The 19,028-nt window shown below is 38.5% G+C and overlaps 1 protein-coding gene across 4 annotated transcripts in view; it reads left to right on the forward strand.

Moving 5' to 3' along the window:
* Nucleotides 1–19,028, forward strand: part of TP63 (tumor protein p63) — a 262,976-nt gene that overhangs the window by 39,075 nt on the left and 204,873 nt on the right. The gene's annotated exons all lie outside the window — the stretch shown is intronic.

A 19,028-nucleotide genomic window follows, 5' to 3' on the forward strand; every position in this document is an offset into this window, starting at 1 on the left:
ACATTGATGCTCCAAATCCAGCCAGAGTAGGAAAGCCTTCTTCATATCCTGAGCATTCAGCTGAGACATCAGAAAGACCATGCTATAATAGTATGGATCTTGTCCGAGAGCAGACATCAATCACGTTTTTCTGTAAAGACCAGGAGAGCAAATATTTTAGTGTCTCTGCTAAATATGTTCTCTATTGCAACTACTTAATGCTGCTTTTGTGGTATTAAAGCTTCTATTGATAACATATAAATGAATGAGTGTGACTGTGTTTCAATATACCTTTATTTACAAAATAACTAGGTTTTGAGCCAGGTTTGACCCATGGGCCATAGTTTGCTGATTCCTGTCTAAGTAAGTCTACTCTAGACTGACATTTCTGAAACTGAGCTTTGATTATCCCAAAGAAAGGAAATGCCAAAGAAGGCACAAACTGCTGCACAACTGCACTCATCCCACACGCTGGTAAAGTCATGCTCAAAATTCTCCAAGCCAGGCTTCAACAGTACATGAACCATGAACTTCCAGATATTCAAGCTGGATTTAGAAAAGGCAGAGGAACCAGAGATCAAATTGCCAACATCCACTGGATCATTGAAAAAGCAAGAGAGTTCCAGAAAAACATCTACTTCTGCTTTACTGACTTTGCCAAAGCCTTTGACTGTGTGGATCACCACAAACTATGGAAAATTCAAGATATGGGAATATCAGACCACCTGACCTGCCTCTTGAGAAATCTGTATGCAGGTCCGGAAGCAACAGTTAGAACTGGACATGGAACAATAGACTGGTTCTAAATAGGATAAGGAGTATGTCAAGGCTGTATATTGTTACCCTGCTTATTTAATTTATACGCAGAGTACATCATGAGAAACGCTGGGCTGGAGGAAGCACAAGCTGGAATCAAGATTGCTGGGAGAAATATCAATAAGCTCAGATACGTAGATGACACCACCCTTATGACAGAAAACAAAGAAGAACTAAAGATTCTCTTGATGAAAGTGAAAGAGAAGAGTGAAAAAGCTGGCATAAAATTCAACATTCAGAAAACTAAGATCATAGCATCCAGCCCCATCACTTCATGGCAAATAGGTGGGGAAACAATGGAAACAATGAGAGACTATTTTTTGGGGCTCCATAATCACTGTAGATGGTGACTGCAGCCATGAAAATAAAAGACGCTTGCTCCTTGGAAAAAAACCTTTGACCAATCTAGACAGCATATTAAAAAGCAGAGACATTATTTTTCCAACAAAGGTCTGTCTAGTCAAACCTATGGTTTTTCCAGTAGTCATGTATGGATGTGAGAGCTGGACTGTAAAGAAAAATAAAGTAAAGTAGCTCAGTCGTGTCCGACTCTTTGCAACTCCATGGACTGTAGCCTACCAGGCTCCTCTGTCCATGGGATTTTCCAGGCAAGAGTACTGGAGTGGGTTGCCATTTCCTTCTCCAAAGCTGAGCACCAAAGAATTGATGCTTTTGAACTGTGGTGTTGGAGAAGGCTCTTGAGAGTCCCTTGGACTGCAAGGAGATCCAACCAGTCAATTGTAAAGGAAATTAATCCTGAATATTCATTGGAAAGACTGATGCTGAAGCTGAAACTCCAATACTTTGACAACCTGTTGAGAAGAACTAACTCATTGGAAAAGCCCCTGATGCTGGGAAAGATTGAAGACAGGAGGAGAAGGGGACGACAGAGGATGAGATGGTTAGATGGCATCACCAACTCAATGGATATGAGTCTGAGTAAACTCTGGGAGTTGGCGATGAACTGGGAGGCCTGGCATGCTGCAGTCTGTAAGGGTCACAGAGTCAGACATGACTGAGTGACTGAACTGAAGCTTTGATAATATCCACAGAAGATAAAGAACTTAGATGTAAAATCTAACCAAGTTAGAGAAGCTTGAGAAACACTTTTAGGCCTTATACAGATATGTCCTAACAAAGCATAAAATAAATAGAAGCATAAACTTAATACAAGTTTAAGATAAGTAGTCAGTAATTAAGCTGCTTGTTTGAACAAAAATCCATAATCTTAAGGGGAAAACAACAAAATCCGGTATATCTAAAGCCTATCACCCAGATTTTTTAGTATAAAATAACACAATTATAAAACAAGAAGAATGAAGTCAATATAAACAGACTTTGAGATAGCTTTGAGTTTTTATTTAGCAAATAGAAACTTTAAGAGAGATGCTTGAATAATATAAAGAGCTAAAAGCAAAATATAGTCTTATTAATAGACAGATGAAGAATCTAAGCAGAGAAGTAGAAAATAGAAAATCTACAATTAAAATGTATTCAATATAATAACCAAAAACTTTTAAAAATCTACCATCTGAGCTTTATAGAAAACTGAATATGGGATAAGAAAGTTTTAATGAGCTTGAAGCAAATAGGGATGATCTAATAGGAAGAAAAAAAAGTCTTGAAGAAATGTTAAGAACACCTCAAGAGTGTATGGAAAAATATCAAGGGGTATTACAAATATTTAATTAAAATCCTAAAGATAAAAATAAAATGAGAATGAGTGAAAAAAAATTCAAATAAGTAACAACTCAAGTTTCATGAAAAACACTGACTTTCAAATCCTTAAGAAACTCAGAAATGCAAAATAGAAAAAAAAATCATATCTAGGAATATCATAAATACATGTATGAAAGCCAGAATTAAAACTTGAAACACAACAAAGAAAATCAAAAAAATGTATTTAGTGAACAAACAATACCAATGATGGGTGATTTCTCACTAGAAGAAATGGAAGCCAGAAAACAATGGGAAAACTTTTAGACAGCCTAAGAATTAGCAAAACTAACTACAAGTCAAACAAAACTCTGCTAAAGCAGGATTCTATATCCAATGAAAATATCTTAGAAAAACAAAGGTGACATGAAGATATTTTCAGCAAAGCAAAAAAGTAGATTATTTGTTGTTAGCAAGCCTGAACTACTAAAAATTAAATAAATAAATGAAAGTGGAAGAAAATTTTTGAACCAAAGGAAGTTATACCCAGACAGAAACTCTGATATATAGGAAATAATAAAGGGCTCCAGACATGGCAAATAATTGGGATATATACACACACACACACACTACAGAGGGATATACTTACATACCTACACACAGAAAACTCTAGTCCAGACAGTGTAGTAGTGACTCCAATCAACAGTTAAGCAACACATAATACCAATCTTATATAAATTCTTTCAGAATATAGAGAAGGAAAGAACTCTTCCCAAATCATTGTAAGAAGTCAGCAAATGGTACAAATATTCCAAAAAAGAAAAACAAAAGAAAATATCATACCAATCTCTGTCAGGAACATAGATGCAACATCCTAACAAAATATTAACATATCAAATCTCTCAGTATATAAACAACAACATAAAATGACTAAGTTATTTTACCCTAAGCAACATAAAATGACTCAGTTATTTTACTAGAAATTCAAGGTTTATCCAAATTTGAAAAATCAATGTTTAATTCACCATCTTATTAGACTAAAAGAAAAAAAAATGTTATCATCTGAATAGATGCAGAAAAACTATTTGACAGAATATAGCGATGTTTTATGGCCATAACTCAAAGAACTAGAAAGGAAGAGATCTTTCCCAATCTGATAAAGTCAGTTCAGTTGCTCAGTCGTGTCCAACTCTTTGTGACCCCATGGACTGCAGTATGCCAGGCTTCCCTGTCCATCACCAATTCCCGGTGCTTGATCAAACTCATGTCAATTGAGTCAGTGATGCCATCCAACCATCTCATCCTCTGTCATCCCCTTCTCCTCCTGCTTTCAATCTTTCCCAGCATCAGGGTCTTTTCCAGTGAGTCAGTTCTTTGCATCAGGTGGCCAAAGTATTGGAGTTTCAGCTTTAGCATCAGTCCTTCCAATGAATGCTACTGCTAAGTCACTTCAGTCGTGTCCGACTCTGTGCGACCCCATAGACAGCAGCCCATCAGGCTCCCCCGTCCCTGGGATTCTCCAGGCAAGAACTCTGGAGAGGGTTGCCATTTCCTTCTCCAATGCATGAAAATGAAAAGTGAAAGTGAAGTCGCTCAGTCGTGTCCAACTCTTAGCGACCCCGTGGACTGCAGCCTACCAGGCTCCTCCGTCCATGGGATTTTCCAGGTAAGAGTACTGGAGTGGGGTGCCATTGCCTTCTCTGCTTCCATTGAATATTCAGGACTAATTTCCTTTACGATTGACTGGTTGGATCTCCTTGCAGTCCAAGGGACTCTCAAGAGTCTTCTCCAACACCACAGTTCAAAAGCATCAATTCTTCGGCAGTCAGCTTTCTTTATAGTCTAACTCTCACATCCATACATGACTAATGGAAAAACCATGGCTTTAACTAGATGAACCTTTGTTGGCAAAGTAATGTCTCTGCTTTAATATGGTGTCTAGATTGGTCATAGGTTTCCTTCCAACTGTCTAATCCTCTGTCATCCCCATCTACAGTGACTTTGGAGCCCAAAAAATAAAGTTTGTCACTGTTTCCACTGTTTCCCCATCTATTGCCATGAAGTAATGGAAACAGTTGCCATGATCTTAGTTTTCTGAATGTTGAGTTTTAAGCCAGCTTTTTCACTTTTCTCTTTCACTTTCATCAAGAGGCTCATTAGTTGTTTGTTTTCTGCCATAAGGGTGGTGTCATCTGCATATCTGAGCTTAATGATATTTCTCCCAGCAATCTTGATTCCAGCTTGTGCTTCATTGAGCCCAGCATTTCCACACACAATGGAAAAGGTCAGTTTTCATCCCAATCCCAAAGAAAGGTAATGCCAAAGAATGTTTAAACTTGTGGATCACAACAAAGTGTGGAAAATTCTTAAAGAGATGGGAATACCAGGCCACCTTGGGTTCGATCCCTCGGTCAGGAAGATTCCCTGGAGAAGGAAATGGCAACCCACTCCAGTACTCTTGCCTAAAAGATCCCATGGACAGAGGAGCCTGGCGTCCATGGATCGCAAAGAGTCAGACACGGCTGAGCGACTTCACTTTCTTTGCCTGCCTCCTGAGAAATCTGTATGCAGGTCAAGAAGCAACAGTTAGAACTGGACATGGAACAGACTGGTTCCAGATATGGAAAGGAGTACATCACAGTTGTATATTGTCACCCTGCTTATTTAACTTATATGCAGAGTACATCATGTGAAATGCCAGGCTGGATGAAGGACAAGCTGGAGTCAAGACTGCCGGGAGGAATATCAATCACCTCAGTCTGATAAAGGGCAAATACAAAAAACTTTCAGCTAACATTCCACTTAATGAAACTTTGAATTGTTTCTTCTTAAGTGGCAACAGGAAAGTTTGCTCTTGCCAGTTATATCCAACATTATTCTGGAGGTGCCAGTCAGGGCAGTAAACTCAAATAAACAAATAAAAAAGTTACAGTAGCATAAAAATAAAACCACAAAATACTTCAAAATAAATTTAACAAAAGATGGACATGACCTCTGTAGATGAAAAAAAATTTAATCATATGTATTAGATTCTGACATTCCTGAGTAAAAAGAGAAAATCACTATGATTTTATTATCTACAGCTCTTTCATTCTTGCAATTAACTTCATTTAAATTCAGTTTTATTACTAAAATTCATTTTCCATGTGAATTGTTAAAAGAATTAGAAATATAATGCATAAAGCAATTAACATAGATCCTGTATAAGAGAGAAACTGAGCAAATGGAAATGATTTTATTGTTATTGTTATGAGTAATAAGATGCACACTGAGGTGCTTATGTTTGTTACTTTAGTGATAAAGAAATTATAGGCAAAACTTTGAATAAAGCCAATGATATATAATTGATTTTATGAGTGAGAATTTATTTTCATAATGGTGAGAAAACCAGGCTTCTTTGGCTCTGTATTTGCTGATAAATTCTGAAGACAAGGAAGACGCCATAAAAGAATGAGAGATTCTGTTCCTAAGAAAATGAGAAAGCATGTTCTATGACTTCAAATTGGGATGAAAGAGAGAGAAAGATAAATATCGTATACTAACACATATATATGGAATCTAGAGAAATGGTACTAAAGAATATATTTTCAGGGCATTGGAGAAACAGACATAGAGAATAGACTTATGGACATAGGGAGAGGGGAGGAGAGGGTGAGATGTATGAGGAGAGTAACATGGAAACTTACATTACCATATGCAAAATAGATAGCCAACAGAAATTCCCTGTATGTCTCAGGAAACTCAAACAGGGGCTCTGTATCAACCTAGAGGGGTGGGATGGGGAGGGAGATGAGAGGGAGGATCAAAAGGGAGGGGGTATATGTATACTGCAATCAACATGGCTGATTCATGTTGAGATTTGACAGAAAACAACAAAATTCTGTAATTATCCTTTAATTAAAAAGTTAATTAAAAATAATTAGGACCCTTTGGATCCTGGATCGCACCAGCTAAATCTGCATGTCTTCAAAATTGCAGCTGCCATTGTTGTTTGGAATGATGATCTCAAGTACTTTCATTCAAATTCTGTCAAAAGAGAAGACTGAGATAAGATTTGAGGACTGGTAATTTATTTGGATAATGATCCCAGAAAGCAAGAAGGAAGAAGCAGAGCACAGAAGCATCAAGAGAAAGTGACTTAGCGAAGTTACCCTGTGGGCACTGGGGGCTTGTTACCCCCATGATCTCCAGAGAAACATACAGAATACCTCCAAGAATGTTCTGTTAACAGAACAGAAATCTATAGTGTTTATTTATTCACAGTCTCCATTAATTGAAGATTATTTAGGAGGCATCAGCATTTCTCTGGTGGCTCAGTGATAAAGAATCTGCCTGCAGTGCAGGAGAGGAGGGAGACAAGGGTTTGATCTCTGTCAACGAAGATCCTTTGGGGAAGGAAGTGGCAACCACTCCGATATTCTTCCCTGGGAAATTCCATAGACAGAAGATCCTGGCAGGCCACAGTCCATGGGGTCACAAAACAGTGTGACATGGCTTAGCAACTAAAACAACAAGTAAACCACCTTAATACTCTGCTTAGCCAACCTGTGCTTACACTAGACTGAGCAGAGTCATGGAGCATCAGAGAAGGACTTGAAGGAGAATGCAAACAGTGACATAAAATGAGTCTAAAATGAGACTCCATTAATGTGTGGGTAAATCTGAACCAGCACAGAACTGCCCTCTGTAGCTGAGATTGAAATCAGTAACGATTGGTAATAATGATGTCAAGTTGAAAAACCCATCTATGATAACAGCTGGAAACACTGGTTAGGTTTTGTTTACTCTACTAATGCTGGGAAGTGGAATTAGTAGATTTTCATCTGGAAAGATTTTCATCAAGGGACAATTATCAAATTAGAATATTTGATTGTTATGCTGTACAGAAAAATTACTATGCTCAGAGTTCATTATTCAAAGTTATATAAAAACATAAGGAGCTCAAGAATGTATCAATCAGAAATATTATCTAACTTTATATTCTACTGAAGTCCAGATGGCCAGTGCTATTTGACCCAGGTTACAATAACTTAGATATCAGAAACATTCCCCATAGTCTCAATGTATAAATCTTTCCACTACTCTGCACAGCCTGTATCCATATCACCTTCTGTTTGACTGAATTGATCTTGACCTGCAAATAGGTTTAAATGGAAGGATTCCATGTACAGCTGTGTCCTTCTTCTCCCTCTCTCCCACCACTGATTTGGATGGGCCATATCAGAGGAAATGAAACAAATTATATCCTGCACCAAAACCATCCTCTCACTTCCCATCCTAGACTGAGATTCTTTGAGATGATGAATGTTTTTTATCCATGAAGTCTCAGTTACTGAATGATACATAGAGCGTATTATAAATGTTATTAATGAGCACTCAGATATACAAGGAATCATGCCAGACAATTCCATATGCTATTTCATTTAAGTTTCACAAAAGTCTTGTCCTTTAGATGCTTTTATCATTTCCATTGTACAGATGAGAAAATTCAGAATCAGCAGTTAATTAATTTGCCAAGTCTGTGTAGCTATTAAATGGTTATGAAGCAAGCCTACATTGATCATAATTCACAGATCTAACTCTTAATGATTATAAATACATTATCTAAAAGAATAATGTAGTGAAAGTTGCTCAGTCATATCTGACTCTTTGTGACCCCATGGACTACACAGTCCATGGAATTCTCCAGGCCAGAATACTGGATTGGTAGCCTTTCCCTTCTCCATGGGATCTTCCCAAAGCAGGGATAGAACCCAGGTCTCCCACATTGCAGGTGGATTCTTTAACAGCTGAGCCACAAGGGAAGCCTAAGAATGTTGGAGTGGGTAGCCTATCCCTTCTCCAGCAGATCTTCCTGACCCAGGAATTGAACCAGGGTCTCCTGCATTGCAGGCAGATTCTTTACCAACAGAACTATGAGGGAAGCTCAATAATAAAAGAGTAATGTAAGTATCCAGCTTATAATAGATAACTATGTGCTATGTATTAAGTGCTTTATATGTAACTATTTAAGCTTCCCTGATGGCTCAGTGGTAAAAAAAAAAAATCTGCCTGCAATGCAGGAGACATAAGAGACACAAGTCGATGCCTGGGTTGAGAAGATCCTCTGGAGGAGGGCATGGCAACCCACTCCAGTATTCTTACCTGGAGAATCCCTTGGACAAAGGAGCCTGGCAAGCTATAGTCCATTGTGTCACAAAGAGTTGGATGCAACTGAAGTGCACACACACTTAACATGCACACACACAGGTGCATGTTAAATCTATTCATTTAAACTTAATGACTTCATTAGGTATATATTACTATTATCTCCATTTCACCGATGAGAAGGCCACAGAACAATTATTTAAGTTGCCCAAGGTCTGATGACTACTGAGTAACCGAACTATAATGAAGCTACATGCATTACCCTTTGCTCTCTTGTAAAGTTTTTCCCTTTTGTATGTTGATAACAGCTTTTACCACATGGCTTCCTTTAAAGACAAATCTTTCTTTGAAAACTCAGTCACTGAAATATAAGATGCCAGGGCAGTAGGCACAGTAGGAAGCATGAGAAATGCCACTTCTGAAACACGAGGGGCTACATTTCTTCCTTAGCATCTGATAAATGAGTTTCATTCCCTATCGTATTTAGGATATTGAATATCCCACTATATAGTTGGACAACTTCAGTTCCCAAACACAGCCAAAAATGATGACTTCATCTTCTGTTCTTTCATTGGAACACGGTCTCCTCTTTATACTTGAACATGAAGTCATCACAGTAGCCTGCCAGTCATACCCCCATCTCACTACTTCTGAATTTGTAGAATCTCTGTTTTGCATGACCTGGAATAACAACAGTTCAGCACCTGCTCTCAAAGTGTTAAAGCACTCAATGTTCTCACCAGAAGGAAATCTGCAGAATTCAGACATGTCACCTAGAGTGAAAAATAGGTTCAAAGTTTTAGGGACTAACAAGATGTGATTATATCCTAGACATGTGCAATTTCAACAACTGCAAGACAGCAGTTGGTGAAATATCATTCTGACTGCCACATGGGATATGAGTGGGTGAGAGAGAGCCCACAGAACAATGTGGTCTTCCTCTAGAACTGTGACAATGTCTCTAGACTATATGGCCATATTGCCCAAAAGAAATTCTTTCATTCTCTATCTCCCATTTAGGAATTCAACATTTATTTGGTACGTTAGATTTGCCAGGTACTTTCCTGGGTGCCAGGAAAACAAAGCTGAGAAAAAGATATTCTGTCTTCAAAAACCTAACATCCTGCAGAGAAGAGAGAGTACATCAAACAATCATCTTACACATTATAAATGTGGTGGTGGACTTCTAGACGGGGAGCTTTGAAGGTATTAATATGGACAGAGTGACCAGCTCCATTTTAGGAAGTCAAAATTATGGAAAAAGGGTATTTAATAATGCAGGGGCTGCATGTAAGTAAAAGCATAAAAGTGAGAATAAGGCCATATTTTGAATATTGTGGGGGCGTTTAGTGTGTCCAAAGCTGATGGCAAGAAATGGAATAGATTAGGATGAGAGGGAAATATGCTATTTTGTGGATAAGGCTAAGAAGTTTAGACTTAATCTGGGCATCCATGAAAGTGAAAGTCATTCAGTCATGTCCGACTCTTTGCGACTGTACAGTCCTTGGAATTCTCCAGGCCAGAATACTGGAGTGGGTACCAGTTCCCTTCTCCAGGGGATCTACCCAACCCAGGGACTGAACCCAGGGACTGAACCCAGGTCTCCCAGATTGCAGGTGGATTCTTTACCATCTGAGCTACTAGGGAGCCTGTGCATCCTTAGGGCATTTACTCTCAGGAAAGGGGAGTATAAAGAAATATAGAGTAGAAGTAAAAATCAAAAAGTGTTGGTTAATAATGCTGACTGTGAGGAGATGAATGGTAGTATGGGTTAATGCAGGGCTCTCATATCTTCCCTAATAGCTCAGTTGGTAAAGAGTCCACCTGCAATGCAGGAGACCCTGGTTCAATTCCTGGGTTGGGAAGATCTCCTGGAGAAGGGATAGGTTACCCACTCCAGTATTCTCTGGCTTCCCTTGTGGCTCAGGTGGTGAAGAATCCACCTGCAATGTGGGAGACCTGGGTTTGATCCCTGGGTTGGGAAGATCCCCTGGAGAAGGGAAGGGCTACCCACTCCAGTATTCTGACCTGGAGAATTCCATGTACTGTATAGTTCATGGGGTCGCAAAGAGATATGACTGAGCAACTTTCACTTTCTCTCATGTCTTACTCTATCATCTTCTGTATTATTTTAACTTTTATGATGAGCGTGTACTAATGCATTATGTACATAATGAAGACAATCCAATAAATAAATACAGAGAAAAAAGGAAGCGAATAAAGAACATCATTAAGTATGATGGGTCCTAGGAAAACTAGAAATGAGGAGAGCTGAACAGATTGTGGAGAAAATAAGACTTTCCTAAAAATCTATAAGATTATTTTCAGTATAGCCAAAAATAGGAACCAGTGAATAGATTGTCATACCCCAGAAGAGACCTCAGAAAGATCAGGAGATTGCTGGTGGGGTGTGGGGGAGGTCAAGGAGGAAAGGGAGCGAAAAGGATGTTTAGGGACTTGGATGGATTCATTTGTAAAAACCAAGCACCAAATGGGCTAAAGATGTCTCTCTTTTTTGTCTTTTCTTCCATGTTCTTCCCTCTTTTGTCCCCTGCATGTGTTTCTTCCTCTGGATCACTTTTTTTTTTTCCCCACTACACTGTGTAGCATGTGGGATCTTAGTTTCTTGATCAGGAGTTGAACCAGTGGCCCATACAGTGGAAGCACAGAGTCTTAACCCTAGACCACCAGGGAAGTCCCATGGATCATTTTATTTTGAATAATTTCAGCAGTTTCATTTCTTCAGTGCTCTTCTCTTTTCACTTCTCCTGCCTCTGTTCTTCATACCCTCCTCTTCTATACTGCAAGGCCCAATCAAAATGAAGCTTTACATAGCCCAGTTCTTTTAGGTCTTTTCCTCTGAGTAACTAGAGCACCTTTTTTTTTTTTTTGAACTTCTCTTGTTGTGCATGGTTTCCTATTTACTCCATAACAGCATGAAATTGTTATATAATAACAGCATGAGGCTTATTTCTAGCACTGGTTCATAGTTCATCTTCAGTAAGCTTTTGTTCAGTGGGAGACTAGGACAGAGTAAAGAAGTTAAGAAAGCTCTTGCTCTCTCAACTGCTGTTTCTATGGAATTCGAATTGTTATAGTAATATCCATCTAATGCATTTGGCTCTTCCCAGTGGTCTTATGTTTACAGAGTTGAAGGATGAATGAGAGGTCATATATTTCTTCTTCAAAAAACAACCACCTCGAGAAAATGTGAACTGGAAAAAAAAAAAAAGATACTAGATAAAAATCAAATGAAGAGGGAGAAGCAGAAAAGATCCATGAGAGGAACCCTGCTTTGGGATTTGGAAAATCCATATTCTAGCCTTAACTTTGTAGCAGGTAGTGCTGCAGCCTAGTATGTTGCACTTCACCTTTCTGAATCACAGTTTTTTCCCTGTAAAATGAGTTTGACTCTGAAGTCTCTGAATTGTTTGATTTTGTGATTAGGAGGATAGGGTGAGAGGGTGCAAGCTATGACTAGTCCTTCCAGGAGAGGAAATTAAGTCAGGTGAGATTGGGTACTTGAAGGTCCAGGTCCAGATCCATCCCAGGTATGATTTCTAAGTTTGCCCCTTAATCTATTTCCTTTATGAAACACATAATGTTTTGAGGCTAGTATTTGCAGCTTCTCCCAACACAGGCTAGGAATGGAAAAGAATGAGTGAGTGAGTGAAAAATGATCTAAGCAAGAGTGTCTGGGAAGGGAACTCTCTCAGAGGCAAGGTGGTAATACCATGCAAAGAAACTGAGATGAGGTATAGCAGAATGTCTTCAATTATTTGGGATCATAGATATTCATGTGCTGGCTTTCAAAGAGTGATTAACATGTGGCGTTGATTGTGGCTCCTTCAGAAACAGATTCACAGACTTCTAGACCTAAATAGGATTTTAGAATCCACCTTATTAAAAACAAATAAATAGCGCTCAAGAACTAAAAAACAAAACATTACAAAATTCACTAACTTTGCAGGTAAGGGAGCAAATCACTACTGAAAACTTCACTAACATTATTAAAGATTCAAGAAATCAAGGAATTCAAGATTTTTAAATAATAGAGAAATTTCCTAGTGATTAGGCTACTGAAAGAGTGGAAATTTACCTTCTGGGTAAGGGAGAAGTAGTATATAGGTCTGTACACAGTTGGTCAAAGTAAGTCTCATTGTTTACTGGTCAGGAAAGAGTCTTCTGTAAGATTTAATAGAGTTTGGAGAAGCAGGATCACTCAAAGTCTGTGATCCCTTACTGGCTGATTGGGTTAGAATAAGTTGTGATGAAACAGAACTGTTTTGATACTTCCTAAACTAAGCCTTTCCAGGTGGCGCTAGTGTTAAAGAACCCACCTTGGAATGCAGGAGATGTAAGAAACATGGGTTTGATCCCTGGGTCAGGAAGATTCCTTGAAAGATGAAACGGCAACCCACTCTTACCTGGAGAATTCCAGGCACAGAGGAGCCTGGCAGGCTACAGTCCATGGGGTCGCAAAGAATCACACAACTGAAGCAACCTAGTACATATGCACACAAACTAGTGTTCATATAAATGCAAGGCTTTCCTTTTACCCAATCCAACCCCTTAATTTTAGAGATGGGAAAACCAAGACAAGAATTAGGAAAGCATTTGCCAGGTTTGAAGGGGCTCATCTCTGTGTCAGAAATCTCTTTGTCTTTTACCCTGGATGGCAGCCTGTTGCAGAACTTTGATGACCTCTTTATTGGTCATTCTTCACTGATATAATATTTACTTTCTTTGTAAATTAGGAACCTGATTTTTGCTCTGTTTGTATTATTTCAAAGGAATTTGGAATTAAGCATGAAAATGAAATGGGTTACTACAAGACATAGTGAGACTATCAGTGATCTGCATTGCCCAGGGGACAAGATGGTGGCAGGCCCACTATAAAGAAATATCAAGCTTCAGATTTGATGGTTGAACTAGATCGTCTTTAAGGTGCCTTCAAATTCTAAAACTCTATGTTAGAGGGACTGTGAACATTGTGTTTCCATTATCTCAGTATTTTCTCCTGTACCAGGAGAATGTTAAAAGCAGAAATGGTGTCTTATTTACAATGCTCTGGAATGTAGCAGGCATCCAAAAAATGCCTGGTAAATACAGTGAACGTATAAACCGTGAAGCAGACAATCAGATCTCTTTGAAAATATTCATACATCTATCAGTATTAAAGTGTTTTTCTTTATTATCTTTTCATTTCAAAGAAATTCTCAATGCTGTGTGGTCTGAAAGTTATAACTTCTTCATTTGTTATAGCTCTGCAATTTTTAGAGGCAAAGTGAAACAATATATCAAATGTCTAAAAATAGTATCCAGTGTCTGGTTCTTACAAGAAACTGGAGGTTAGGGGTATTGAGTTTAAGGAAATATTTTCATTTGGGGAGAAATACACTTGTAAAATGTCTTAGAGGCATTGAATACCCTCCCCATGTTGCCTGCCCTCTTGCCCCCTGCCATTCTACAGAGATGAGTAACTTGAGGACTAGAAAATGTATATAATTTAACTCAAGTCTCCAGATCTCTAGGTCTTCCAATATTTAGAAATGTTATCAGTAAATGTGAGTACAGGGTGTGATCTTTCCTAAGACAAGAAATATTTATTCCAATCTTTTTTTGCCTGGGGAAAATTCCTTGATTACAAACACTTGGTTGCCTAAGAGGATGGTGTTTACATTCATTTCTGACACTGGAAGTATTGGTTATAACATCCTTATGTCCAAGAAACAACTGTTTTGTTTCCTTTTGTTCAGAAGTTATTCCCTGATCCATTCTCTCCCTACAACCAATTGAGTCCTTATCACTGTGCTCTTTAACAAATGAAGATATGACTGCTAATAGGGCTCAATCCGTAGGGGTTTATGACTCCAAGTTTGGAAAGGGAGCTGATCAAGAAACTGATGTCCACGGCTACAGCATCCCCACTTGCCTGTCACATCTTATGATTTAGTCAGGGACAAGTGTGATGTCTTGCTATATTGTGGTGTCTTGAAAGGTCTGGCAGATTTTCTGTTTAGAGCAGGTGAATATAGCTCAAAATACTTAGGGAGACGAAGCTCTTTTCCGCTCCACATAACGTTTCCCAGATTAACTATTTCAAAACATTAGAGGTGAAAGGTACCTTCCAGGTCATCATGTATTAATCTCTCACTCTACAACTGGTGGAGACTAAGCCCCAGAGAGGGAAAATAAACCTCCTTGAATCAAATATCTGCAATGACTCCTAGAGTACCTTCCACCGTACTCTGTTGCATCCATCAGTAACATAGAATGACCACTGTGCAAATCTAGTTTCTTATAAGTGGACAAACTGAGACACTGAACTACATTTAACTTGTTTAAGGCAATACATATACCTAATGGCAGAGCTCATTCTTAAGATTTCTTGCCTAAGAAGTTAAGGTTCATTGATTGGTTTCTGAGCTTTCCATGCATTGCTTATATATGAAAGTGTCTCAGAACTGTGTGAAAACGTGTGCCTTTTTCTGAGAGCATTGATAGCTTTCATCAAATTTTGAAAGGGTCATAACCCCAGAAAGAATAAGTGTGTCCTAGGTTACCCACTCTTTGTGGCAATTAAGTTTCTCTTTTAATATCTTAAGACCATGCATAGGAGAAGTTTCTGTCTTGAATTTTTGGAAAATTCTTTCCAGTAGTTCATCTCTTTGTTAAAGTGATATTTATACTGAATGGTCCATTTGAGATACTATCAGCTACTTTATGGGAAGAGGAATTGAAGAAGATGGTGGATATTGAAAACAGGTAGGGCTGGTTTCTCTTCTAAACTTTAATATATTGTGTCTATATTTTTCTCAGGGAAAGCCCTTGAGTTTTTTTATCTCCAATGTAATGGCCCTTCCTTCTTTTCTTTATTATGTGGCCATTCCCCCTGCCACAGTGAGTCACCCGACCAGTTAAATATCTTGCACCTGGAATGAGAGGGCATGGGTTTTAAATTCAGGCTCTGCCACTTGATAGCTCTATGACCTTGGAAAAGTTGTTTTTCTTTTTAGACTTCCAATTTCATGGAGAAACTTTCAGTCAAATGAAATAAAACACTTTCTACTATGTGAGTAAAATCAACTAACTACATATACAGAACCCAATAAAGACCATGTAGATTAGGTAAAGTACGTATTAACTTAATCTGCCATCCCACTAATGAGGGTCAGGTTATCCATGAGAGAAGGATTCTGGCTCTGCCATAAATTGTGGTTTGTCATTGGACCAGTCACTCTCTCCATCCCCCAGCTCAGGACCACTGTTTCCTTATCCAAACAACAGGATCATTTGAAGAAGTAATTTCTCCTTTATTTCTAGCTCTAACATTCTGTGTTCTTTCCAGCTGTCAATGAAGTCGCCTTGGATTTGTGAAAATTACTGTTGTTCCGTGATTTGCTGGTAGCTGCACCTTGTATAACTTCCTACAGACACTTTTCTTTGAACTAGTCTTGGCTGATACCCTCACAACCCCATAACTAAGCTCCTTAAGAAGAAGCCCAGTCCTGGCTGGAATAAGGGGTGTGGGATGAGGAATGAGGCCTTAGGACTATTACTGGCATCCTTAACTGCTGTATTATATTCTTCTTCGCCTGTGTCCAGATCGACTCATTGTATTACCCATTTAAAAAAATGTAAATTTATTTATTTTTAATTGGAGGATAATTTCTTTACAGAATTGTGTTGGTTTCTGCCAAACATCAACATGAATCAGCCATAGGTATACATATGTCCCCTTCTTCTTAAATCTCCCTCCCACCCCTCTAGGTTGTTATAGAACCCAGGTTTGAGTTCCCTGAGTCATACAGCAAATTCCCATTGGCTCTCTAATTTCATATGGTAATATAAGCTTCCATGTTACTTTCTCCGTACATTCCATCCTCTCCTTCCTTCCCAACCCCCGTGTCTATATCTCTGCTCTCTATGTCAGTGTCTCTATCGCTGCCCTGCAAATACTTTCATCAGTACCATCTTTCCAGATTCCATAAATATGTGTTAGTATACGATATTTGTTTTTCTCTTTCTGAATTACTTCACTCTGTATAATAGGCTCTTCACTCTGTATAACTGACTCAGGTGTGTTCCTTTTTATGGTGGAGTAATATTCCATTGTACAAATGTACCACAGCTTCTTTATCTGTTAATCTGTCTATGGACATCTAGGTTGCTTCCATGTTCTAACTACTGTAAATAATGCTGCAGTAAACATTGGAGTACATTTGTCTTTCTCAGTTTTGGTTTCCTTGAGGTTTATGCCTAGGAGTGAGATTGCTGGGTCATATGGTGGTTTTATTCCTAATTTTTAAAGGACTCTCCACAGTCTTTCATGGTGACTATATCAGTTTACATTCCCACCAACAGTGCTCAAGAGGGTCCCTTTTCTCCACACTCTCTCCAGCATTTATCATTTGTAGACTTTTTGATGATGGCCATTCTGAGGTATGAGATGGTATTTCATTGTGGTTTTGATTTGCCTTTCTCTAATAATGAGCAATGTTGAGCATCTGTTCTTGTGTTTGTTAACCATCTGTATGTCTTCTTGGGAGAAATGTCTGTCTAGGTCTTTTTCCCGCTTTTTGATTGGGTTGTTTGTTTTTCTGGTATTGACTTGTATGAGCTGCTTGTTTGGAAATTAATCCTTTGTCAGTTGTTCCATTTGATACACTGCATAGAAAACCCTAAAGATACTATCAGAAAATTACTAGATCTAATCAGTGAATTTAGCAAAGTCATAGAATACAACATGAATACACAGAAATCACTTGCATTCTTATATGAAAAATCAGAAAGAGAAATTGAGGAATCAATCCCACTCACTACTGCAACAAAAAGAAAAATATCTAGGAATAAACTTACCTAAGGAGACAAAAGAACTGTGTACAGAAAACTATCATACTGATGAAGGAAATAAAAGATGACATAAACAGATGGAGAGATATTCCATGTTCCTGGGTTAGAAGAATCAATATTGTGAAACTGACTATACTACCAAATGCAGTTTAGAGATTCAGTGTGATCCCTATCGAATTACCAGTGGCATTTTTCACAGTAGCAGAACCAAAAAAAAAAAAAAAAAAACCACTCAAGTCATATGGAAACACAAAATACCCCAAATAGCCGAAGAAATCTAAAGAAAGCTTTGGGGGAATCAACCTTCCTCCTGACTTCAGACTATACAACAAGGCTACAGTCATCAAGACAGTATGGTGCTGGCACAAAAACAGAAATATAGACAATGGAACAAGATAGAAAGCCTAGAAATAAACCCATGCACCTATGGGTACCTTGTTTTTTACATAGAAGGCAAGAATATACAATGGGGCAAAGACAGCCTTTTCAATAAATGGTGCTGGGAAAACAGCTGCATGTAAAAGAATGAAATTAGAACATTTCCAAACATCATACAAACATAAACTCAAAATGGATTAAAGACCTAACGGTAAGACCAGAAAGTACAAAACTCTTAGAGGAAAACATAGACAATACACTCTGTGACATAAATCACAGCAAGATCCTCTATGACCCACGTTTTAGGGTAATGGAAATAAAAACAAAAATAAATGAGTGGGATCTAATTAAACTTAAAAGCAAAGGAAATTATAAACAAGGTGGAAAGACAACACTCAGAATGGGAGAAAGTAGTAGCAAATGTATTATCTATTTTTATAGACTCCCTCTATTCATGTAGTTTCTAGAAATTACAGAATAATTTTTAGAAGCATAATTAATTCTTCTGTATGATCTTTTGTATGTTCAGCTAGAATTGGAACACACTTACACGTTTGAAGTTTGTTCTGATGTCGTTTCTTTGATAAGACTCTTGAACTCAGTGTGTTATATAATAGAAAACTGACTGGAGTTGACACTATCATGAATTTTTAGTATCTGCTCTATCATGACAAGTAAAATACAAAGTGATTTAAATCATTCACAGTATATTTGTTAATATGCTACTGCTGCTAAGTTGCTTCAGTCGTGTCCGACTCTGTGACCCCATAGACAGCAGCTCACCAGGCTTCACCGTCCCTGGGATTCTCCAGGCAAGAACACTGGAGTGGGTTGCCATTTGCTTCTCCAATGCATGAAAGTGAAAACTCAAAGTGAAGTCGCTCAGTCATGTCTGACTCTTAGCGACCCCATGGACTGCAACCTACCAGGCTGCTCCATCCATGGGATTTTCCAGGCAAGAGTACTGGAGTGGGGTGCCATTGCCTTCTCCGATATTTGTTAATATAACCTCTGACATATAAAAAGGTAACTAGCTGTCTGTGGCAACTCAGGTTCCCTCAGACTTCGTGTTCTTGCCATTTGGAGCTGGAAGAATCTGCCTGTAATGCAGGAGACTGTCTGCAATGCAGGAGACCCAGGTTTGATCTTAGGGTTAAGGAGATCGCCTGGAGAAGGAACTGACAACCCACTCCAGT

Source organism: Oryx dammah, unplaced genomic scaffold (assembly GCF_014754425.2).
Source record: "Oryx dammah isolate SB20612 unplaced genomic scaffold, SCBI_Odam_1.1 HiC_scaffold_2, whole genome shotgun sequence".
NCBI classification, from domain to species: Eukaryota; Metazoa; Chordata; class Mammalia; order Artiodactyla; family Bovidae; genus Oryx; species Oryx dammah.